The 10,217-nt window shown below is 48.8% G+C and overlaps 1 pseudogene; it reads left to right on the plus strand.

Moving 5' to 3' along the window:
- Nucleotides 1-9,838, plus strand: part of LOC136469286 (WAT1-related protein At5g07050-like) — a 42,276-nt pseudogene extending 32,438 nt beyond the window's left edge.
- The last annotated feature ends 379 nt before the right edge of the window (nucleotides 9,839-10,217 follow it).

Consider the following 10,217-nt stretch of genomic DNA (forward strand, 5'->3'; position numbering starts at 1 on the left):
CCATCACTTGGATCAATCAATTAAGTTATTTCAAGTGAGTATCAACAATGGTTCTTGGAAAGAGGTCACTTCTCCCTAGTGTAGGGGCTTACCGCCTATGTGTAGGTAAACCAAGTGTGGTACTTGGAAGGCTAACATGGAAGTGGTGATCCGAGGAACATTTAAGATGCTTAGTTGAAGCAATCAAAAGGGTTGATCAAGAAAAGCAAGCAACACCCAAAAGAGAGCTAATCATGATATTTCAAGTGGTATTCTCAAATTGATACTCTCATGCAAGCAAAGATCAAAAGATAAAGCAAGTCAACCACAACAAGAAAGTGCACTTGATCATAAGTGGTATTCATTTCATATGGGTGAAAAAATAAAATTCAACATGGTATCAATTGGTCTTCACCAAGCTTATAATTGGACTTCATATTGCTATTGGAGTAATAAATTGGAATCTATGTGACTATCCTCTACTCTAACATAGCAAAGGTATTATTGTAATGTGCATGATCATTTCATCCCTTACTAGTATGTGGTTAGTGCATATAGTACATGCTTCATAGGATCATGCATAACAAATGAAATATTTAAATTCATAGCCTACCACTATTGTTTGAATGATTACTTGATCTAGTGGTTAGTACATGAATTTGTTCATGAGCTAGTGAACCCAAGTACTTGACTTAATTTGGATTGCTAACAAGTGACAAGTACAACATTGGCAAGATAACCCCTTGCAAGAGGTGTGAAGAAGCTTGTTATTGGTTCAAACCGAACTTAGAAGCTTAGGCAAATCATTTTAGTTCAAGTCAATCATAGAAGCTCATGATAGTGATAAGAGTACAAGCACAAGACAACACTGCAAATGGATATCTAGTTTGTTTCAAATGGTATCTAGACTCAAGTATTTTATCAAGAATCTATAAATAATGTCTAGATCAACTCACAAGTGATATCCTATAAGTGATACTCATAAAGATAGCAAATGTTCAAGAAATGGTCTTTATTGATAAATCAAACAAGTGGTTCCATACTAGAAGATTCTTTCAAATAGTATTCACTTCCTACAAGTGGTATCTATATATAGTATCAACCATGAAAGACGATGGTTCCACAAGTGATCCTCAACTTTAAGTGATCATCAAATGAAGAATGCATCCCTCATCTACAAGAGCTCAAGTGTATCAAATGGATGACCCATGCTATCACATAGGGGGAGGTGTCCCACAAATTGATCACAAGATCAAAAATTTTATGTGTGGTATCTCAAGAAGCCCTACACAAGATACAAGTGGTACAAGCTACAAGTGGTATTTACAAATGGTGTCATTCCAATAATCAAGTGATGTCCATAAAAAATGCAAGATTCAAGCCTCAACCATCTACCCCAAAATGCATACCCTTGCATCAATGAGAAGCTCACCTTTTATGGAAATTGATGACAAATGGGGAGAGATTGTACAAAGATATGAAAGCCTTTATAAGAGGGAGAGATAAATTGTGTAACGGGAGAGATAAGATATGAAAGCTTAAGAGGTTGGACATAAACATGGACAAAGAGGGAGCAACATTGGAGAAAAGAGATGGATCAAAATTCTTGGACAAGAGAAGCACACAAGTAGGGGGGAGCAAGCTCATGAACTTTGATTGATTGCATTTGATATGTGCATATTCATGTGCTTGCTTGCATTGCATAAACTTTCAAATTCAATATGCATGCTTATGTGGTGTATGCTAGTTGTAGAACTTGAATGGTGATTTGATAACTAGCATGCATAGGATGATAGCTAGACACTTGGTATGCTTTTCAAGTAATGCTAGTACCTTGCTTTTAATGTTAATCTCATGAGGTATCTAGTGCTTTTATTGCCAAGTGATGTCTAGCTAACCATGGTGTTAAGGATGAACTTAAAGGTGCAACTCCGATTGGTACACGCTTCAAAGGTTTATTCTATACACCTTAGCATCATTTTGTAGTAATTACTCTCCAACAATTTTAATCTATGCATATGTGTGACCTTCAAATCAAACACTCTAGCACATATATAGGGGGAGCTAATACTACCATTTCAGGTTTATGGTACTTGTCCAAAATCATTTTCACATAGTAAAATTGCTTGGGCAAGCAACATGAATCCAAAAGAGCTTAAATTCCATATCTTTGTAGAGTTGTCATCAATTACCAAAAAGGAGGAGATTAAAAGGTCCTTGTTTGATTTTGGTAATTGAGTGACAATCTAGATGGACTAATTGTGTTTATGTGAGCAACATATGCTATGAAGGTGAAAATAGCTTGGAGATGTTGCAAAGCTCACAACATGTGATGATGAAGGAGCTTAAATATACATGAGACATGACATTGAGTCATGTGATCAAGGTGGATAAGATTAAGACAATACTTGGCTTGATGGACCGGTTGCAAGCGTGAAGGGCAAGTCAAAGGCCTTGGAGTGATGGACCGCGTGGTGGTGAAGCTTGAGCAAGACTTGGCACCGATGGACGATGGCAACGGTGAAGAGCAAGTGAAGTCAAGATCGATGAACCAATATGATCATGTGATGATATGAAGTGGATCATATCATTGTTGATCGTGTTGGTGCATGTGTTGCATCGACGTTGGAGGAGATGGAATGGAATGTGCAAGGCAAAGGTATAACCTAGGGCATTTCATTTCACAGGTCATAGGTGTGTAGAGAAGTTTATGACCGAGTTTAGGATAGATGGCCATACTATCAAGAGGAGCAAACTTGTTTGTATATCGGTCATCTAGTGCCACTTGAGTGATCTAACTTTGCATCGTCGCTAGGATCGAGTGGCATGGCAAGTTGAGTGGCTAACATCCTTTGGAAAATGATTGTGAAAAGCTAACACACATATACATGGTGGTGTACACTTGGTAGTGTTGGCACATTTACAAAGGAGATGGAGTTGGAGTTGATGTGGATCAACTTGGTGAAGAAACTCCACCTGCGGAGTGTCCGCCCGTAGAGTGCGGACCAGTCCGACGGTGCCACCGGCGCCCTACACATAAAAGATAGGGTCTCACAGAGTGCATTGGACGCTGGCACTAGGAAGTGACTGGACGCTGGGCTATGTCCGATCATGTGCGACCGGACGCATCTGGTCAAGGTCGGTACCTTACTGTAAATGACCGGACGCTGAGGTCCAGCGTCTGGTCAGTTGAAGCTGCTACGTCTAGTCAGCAGATGACCGTTGAGATCAGAAGAATGCCATTGAACGCAGGTGACATGTGGCTATCATCGAGTGACCAGACGCTGAGGTCCAGCGTTCGGTCAACACGACCGGAGCGTCCGGTCGACCCGACAGTTGCCCAGTGAAGGGGTAACAGCTAGTTTAGCCCTTGAGGCTATAAATAGAAGTGGCTTTCGGCCATGGCTTAAGCTGAGCACCTCGGGGGACTTTGTGTCCATGCTTGAGAGTGCTTGGGAGCCCTCCATCTCACACATACTTGATAGCGATCATCCGATTGTGTGAGTGAGCAATTCTAGTGCGATTGCATTGTGAGGTTGCATCGAGTGGCACTAGGTGATCGAGTTGCAAGCCGATGGTGCTTGTTACACTTGGAGGTTGCCACCTCTTAGATGGCTTGGTGGTGGTCTCTGTCGAAGCCCGCAAGAAGCTTGTGCGGCACTCCTAAGAAGAGCTTGTAAGGGGCATTGTGCTCGCTCCGCGAGAGTCGTGAAGAGCAACTTTAGTAAAGCGTGTCATTGAGCTACCCTCACTCAAGGGGTAGGTTCTTGCGGCGCCCGATGTGCAGGCTTAGCGGGTGATGCTAATTAGCCGCCGAACCACCAAGTGAGCGGTCAACACAACGGAGACTAGCGTGTTGGCAAACACGTGAACCTCGGGAGAAAAATCATTGTGTCAACATTGTTCTTCCCGTTGGTTTGCATCCCCATAACACAAGCTTGCAATTACTTTCATATATATTGAGCTTGTGTTGTTGCTTGTGTAATTAGTTAGCTTGTGTAGCTTTCTAGTTACCTTCTTGCTTGTGTAGCTTAGAAGTAGCTCCCTTACGTGGCTAATTTGGTTTGTGTTACCTTGTTAGTCACATTGCTTAGTTTGTGTAGCTAAGTAATTGCGCTCTCTAATTTGGCATTGGTTGCCTTGTTATTAAGCATTGCTAGTGAGCTTAGTTGGCTTTGTGCTTTTGCTTACTAGCATGTGTAGGAGCTCCCTTATTGTTTAAAGTACTAGTGGCATAGGTTTGTGTGACCTTACTCCTAGAATTGGTTAGGTGAGCTCTAGCTAGCCCGGTACCTTTGTTGCTTAATTAGTATCTTTGGAAGGTGCTAGTGAATATAGATAGAGGGGTGTAGTCTTGGCTAGACCGATCGCCTTAATTCCGCACTTGTTTCGGTTAGCCGACGTGATTAATTTTAGAAAAGACTATTCACCCCCTCTCTAGTCGCCATCTTGACCCTTATAGTGTGTTATTTTGGGTGGTTTTGCCACAGTGCGCATGGTGCGGGAGGTCAGTGGCACTAGTTAGCCGACGCTGACTCGCACCAACTATGGCGAGTGGTTGATGAACATGAAGGTCAAGCTCAGAGCCCGACTCTAGAATGCTATTGACAAGGGCACCAACAACAAAGAAGATGACATATCAGCGCTAGAGGCTACCCTCACTGCTATGCCATCGAAGTACAGGGAGCCATTGGTGGCAAAGAGCTCTGCTAAGGAAGCATGGGAGGCCATTGTAGCGATGTGTGTCGGTTCTAATCACGCAAAGAAGGCGATTGCTCAGCTGCTAAAGTAGGAGTACGCCAACCTCAGGTTCAAGGATGGTGAATCGATGGAGGACTTCTCCCTCCACTTGTAGACGCTCATCAGCAAGCTGAGGAGCCACAACGTCACCATCAACAAAAGAAGAGGCGGTCTCCAAGTACCTCCACTTCATGCCGGCGAAGTACATCTAGATCGCTCTCTCCATAGAGACGCTGTTGGATCTATCCACCCTCACCATTGATGATGTGACTGGTCGGTTGCGGGTGGTGGACGAGTGCCTAGAATAGGCGATAGCAACAAAGGACAAGCGGCAAGCTGCTGCTGATAGAGGGGGAGTGGGCTGCATGGAGGAACTCTGAGGAAGCCTGCTCCAGCCGTGGTGGCGATGACAAGCGTCGTGATAAGTCTTCTTCGGAGAAGAAGAAGAAGGTCGACCCCAACGCCTGCCGGCACTGTGGGAAGATAGGCCATTGGGCAAAGGAGTGCCCAAATCGCTAGCAGGAGAAAAAGGCTGAGGCTCATCTGGCACAGGGTGATGATGATGATGAGGCCACTATCCTGATGGCGACGTTTTGTGCACTGCACGACGTTGAGGCCAAGGAGAAGGGAGAGATGATGACGGTGGAAGGGCCTAGGAAGGCTCTAAAAGTTGTCTACCTTGACAAACCGCGCGCCCAAGTCCACTTCGGATGCGTGGGTGGCGGACAGGAGCAGCAGTGGTACATGGACTCTGGCGCCAGCAACCACATGATGGGCTCCAAGGCAGCCTTCTCTGAGCTCGACGTCGACGTGACCGTCATGGTAAAGTTCGGTGATGGCTCAAGGGTGGCGATCCGAGGGTGCAGCACCATCATCTTCAGGAGCCAGAACGATGAGCACCATGCACTAACTGATGTATATTAGATCCTGCAGCTATGTTCAAGTATCATCAGCATTGGCTAGCTGGATGAGCGCAGGCAGCGAGGTACTGATCAAGGATGGCGTCCTCAGGATCAAGGACCGGGAGCAGCTCCTTCTTGCCAAGGTGAAGAGGTCCTGGAACTGGCTGTACCTACTCAACTTGAAGGTGGAGCTACCGGTGTGCTTGGCAGCACGGCACACCGAAGAGTCGTGGCTGTGGCATGCCCGGTTTGGCCATCTTAGCTTCGACGTGCTCGGTTGGCTGGACAAAATAGTCTAAGGGCTGCCCTACATCAAACACGGAGGCGAGCTGTGTGACAGCTGCCTGGCCAGGAAGCATAGGAGGCTAACGTTCCCAAAGGTGGCCAAGTATCACGCGGCGGACGCTCTCGAGCTTGTCCACAGCGATCTCTATGGGCCAATCATGCCAGCCACAAATGGTGGTCGGTGGTACTTCCTCCTGCTCATGGATAATTGTAGTCATTATATGTGGCTGCAACTCCTAACGAGCAAGGACGAGGCGGCGGAGGCGATCAAGAAGTTCAAGGCGCGCGTAGAGGCGGAGAGCGATAAGAAGTTGCGCGTGCTAAGGACTGATGACGGCGGTGAATTCACTTCGGTGGAGTTCACTACGTACTGCGTGGATCCAGGTGTGGTGCGACACCACATCGTACCATACTCACCATAGAAGAATGGCGTGGTGGAGCGGTAGAACCAGACGGTGGTCGGCATGGCTCAATCCGTAATGAAGGCCAAGAGCATACCAGCAAGGTTCCGGGGTGAGGTAGTGACCATGGCAGTGTTCATCCTCAACCGCACACCCACCAAGGCCCTGCAAGGGTAAGACATCATTCAAAGCTTGGTATGGGTGCAAGGCGAGCGTGTCCTTCCTCCAGACATTCGGCTGCATCGGCCACGTTAGGAAGATGAAGCTGGTCCTCACCAAGCTAGAGGATGGGAGCACATCGATGGTGCTCCTAGGCTACACAGAAGGTACCAAGGTGTACTAGGCTCTATGACCCATGCGGAGGCAAGGTGCTTGTATCGCGCGACGTCGTGTTTGACGAGAAGGCAGCCTAGGACTAGAACAGTCCAGGCATGGGGGAAGCTGGCGGCTTCACCAGCACCTTCATCGTTGAGCACTTGGTCATCTACGGTGGTGGAGATGCTGGAGAGGAGGAGCAGACCACTCCAGCAATAGAGCTAAGCACTCCAAGAGGGGTGCCGAGCACTCTAGGAGGAGTGTCGAACACTCCAGGAGTGATACCGAGAGGTCCTGCAGTTGTGTCGACCACTCCAAAATGGGTGTCGAACACTCCCGTAGCAGAGCCGAGAAATCTTGTAGTGGTGCTGACCACTCCAAGACTAGGGCAGAGCACTCCTACAGTGGTGCCAAACACTTCAGGAGTGACGCCGAGCACTCCAGGTGTTGTGTAGACCACTCCGGCGGAACAGGGAACTCCATCGACGTCGATCAAGTTCGCCTCACCTCCAAGTGACATCACTGAGTTCGTAGATGCTTTCCACGATGGTGAGGAGGTGCGGTTCCATAGGCTAGATGACATTGTCAGCGGCATAGGGCCCTCAGGCCTTGTGGGTTGGCTACTCAATGACCTAGAGCTACTTCTCATTGGTGTAGAGGAACCACCCACGTTCACGCTGGGCGAGCATGATGCAAACTGGCGATGAGCGATGCTGGAGGAGATGAAGGTGATCCAGGAAAATGAGACTTGGGAGCTCGTCGATCCACCTCTAGAATGCCATCCAATCAGCCTAAAGTGGGTGTACAAGGTCAAGCGGGATGAGCATGGCGCCATTGTCAAGCATAAGACGTGCCTCGTCGCCCGAGGCTTTGTCCAGCGCGAGGGCATCGACTTCAAGACAGACTTTGTGCAGGTAGCGCGCATGGAGTCTACCCGACTACTTCTGGCTTTGGCAGCAGCAAAGGACTGACGCGTCCATCATCTGGACGTAAAATTGGCCTTCTTCAACTATGAGCTGGCGGAGACGGTCTTTGTCAGGCAACCTTCAGGTTTCGCCGTCAAGGGAGCAGAGCACAGGGTGCTCTAACTGCGCAAGGCGCTCTACGGGCTACGATAGGCCGCACGAGCATAGAACGCCAAGCTTAACGCCACGTCGGGCGAGCTTGGGTTCACAAGGTGTGCAACCGAGCACGCGCTCTACACGCGGTGATGGGGGAAGGAGGAGCTCATCATAGGCATGTATGTGGATGACTTGATCGTCACCGGCGCGCATGTAGAGGAAATCGATAGCTTCAAGCATGAGATGATGGCTCACTTTTGAATGAGCAATCTCAGCACGCTCTCCTACTACCTTGGTATCGAAGTAAGACAGTGGAAGGAGGTGCTCATGCTCAGTCAAAGCGCATACTCCTCAAAGCTATTGGAGCGGTATGGCTGAGTGCAAGTCGTGCGTGACTCCGATGGAGGAGCGGTTGAAGCTGACAAAGGCTAGTACTACGGTGAAGGTAGGTGCAACACTCTATCGGAGCATCATCGACGGTCTGCGCTACCTAGTCCACATGAGGCCAGACATTACGTTCATCGTGGGCTACGTCAGCCGCTTCATGGAGGATCTCCGAGAGGATCACTAGGTTGCGGTGAAGCGGCTGCTGCGCTATGTCAAGAGGACGGTAGATCAGGGGATCGTCTTTCCCAAGACCAGCGGGAGTAGACTGCAGCTCACTGTGTTCAGCGATGTAGACATGCCGGGGGACATCGACGGACAGTGGAACACCTCTGGTGTGCTCGTTTTCCTCGAGTCGGCCCCAATCTCATGGCTATCGCTGAAACAGAAGGTGGTGGCGCTGTCCACATGCGAGGCAGAGTATGTGGTGGCGGCCACAGCGGCGTGCCAAGCTATGTGGCTGCGCCGACTGCTGGGTGAGCTGACCGGTGTGGAAGCTCAGCTACCAGCACTAATGGTGGACAACCAGCCCGCCATCACCCTCACGAAGAATCCGGTTCTCCACGACCAGAGCAAGCACATCAACGTCAAGTTCCACTTTGTTAGGAACTATATCAATGGAGGGCAGATCGTCAAGTTCATCAAAACTGGTCGGCAACTCACGGACGTCCTCACCAAGCCGTTCAGCCGTCTTCGGCTCACCGAGCTGAAGAATATAATCGACATGGAGGGGGTTCAAGGGTTAGCAACAGGATTAGGGAAAAATTATTAAGTAATCTACTGCCCCCTTGTGTGAACGCACGACAGGGACAGACGGCGTCGTAAAGGGCTCTCTGCTGTTGCACTATAGCAGCTGCAGTGACAGACGCCAAATGGCTCTCCTACCGCACTATAGCCACAGTAGAGGCAGGCGTCAAAGTCAGCCCTGATGTCACATCTAGTCACTATAGCAGCATAACAACCTGACATGTCTGTGTATTAGGATTAGATGGGTAGAGTTGTATATATCATTTGCCACTATAACTTAGTAAAGGGAGCGAGTTTAGTTTTGCCATCTCGTCTGCAGAGCTCCGGCCAACGCTGGTGATTATGCTGTGTGCGTGCTCTGTTCTCCCTTCCTTCTTCTACCTCTAACCATAGTGTGTGGTCGGCAACAACAGTACGTGGTCGGCAACAGGAGTTGAGTCGTCGACCCACCCATGCCGGAGGACGCGGTCTAGCTCTTGCTGATGGCATGGATGTGCACGGTCAGGGGCATCTAGTCCACTGTTTTCACGGTGTTCATGCAGCACAGACCGGAAGACTGGCGCATCGGCTTTGACCTCAAGTTACGGTGCATCGTCTACTCAGGCATCGCCTGCAATGCTTCACGGTGTTCGTGCAGCTGAGGTGCACCGAGAAGAAAGGCCCCATCTTCGTCACCGTGTTCAACCCCCTCCCCACCATCATGGTCGCCATCCTGGCCTACTTCATCTTCGGCGAGAACCTATATCGTCGGCAGACACGTACATTCACATGGAATGCTTGGTGTTGGTGGTGTTACTTGTCCTGAAGTTCAGTGATGTCCTTAGCTGAATTCCGATGGTTTTTTGTTTGCAGCATCATCGGATGTGGGGTTGTGATTGTGGGCCTGTACATGCTGCTGTGGGGAAAGGAGAAAGACCAAGAGGACGGCAGCACGGGCAAAGAGCGGGAACAGCTCGAGATGGAATGCGAGAAGCAGGCGAAGAAGGTGAGCGATGTCTACGGAGCGCCCAAGACGACGAAGTGAAGCACCAGCATCAGACGGTGACTTCCGGCCATGAGCAGCAGACGGGCTCAATCAAAGCGCCCTGCCGAGCTCCAGTTCGATTTTTATATATGTGATGTACAGAGTCACCGATCGGATCTCGCCTCATCATCAGCTATGTATATGTATGGCCCCGTTTGGCTTGTCCAGAAACCGATTTGTTCGGCTTGTTTTTTTAGCCGGAACTAATATTTTTCTCTCATAACAATTCAGCCAGTTTCAGCCAAGTTTCAGCAAGCCGAACAGAGCCTATGTATGCAACGCGGCAACAGACATACGCCTCTGGCTCGTGGATCCCACCATGCCTATGGCCATGGGTGGGTACACCAAATTCAGTAGTCTGTGAAACCGTGACCCTGAC

This window comes from Miscanthus floridulus, chromosome 1 (genome assembly GCF_019320115.1).
Source record: "Miscanthus floridulus cultivar M001 chromosome 1, ASM1932011v1, whole genome shotgun sequence".
Classification (NCBI taxonomy): domain Eukaryota; kingdom Viridiplantae; phylum Streptophyta; class Magnoliopsida; order Poales; family Poaceae; genus Miscanthus; species Miscanthus floridulus.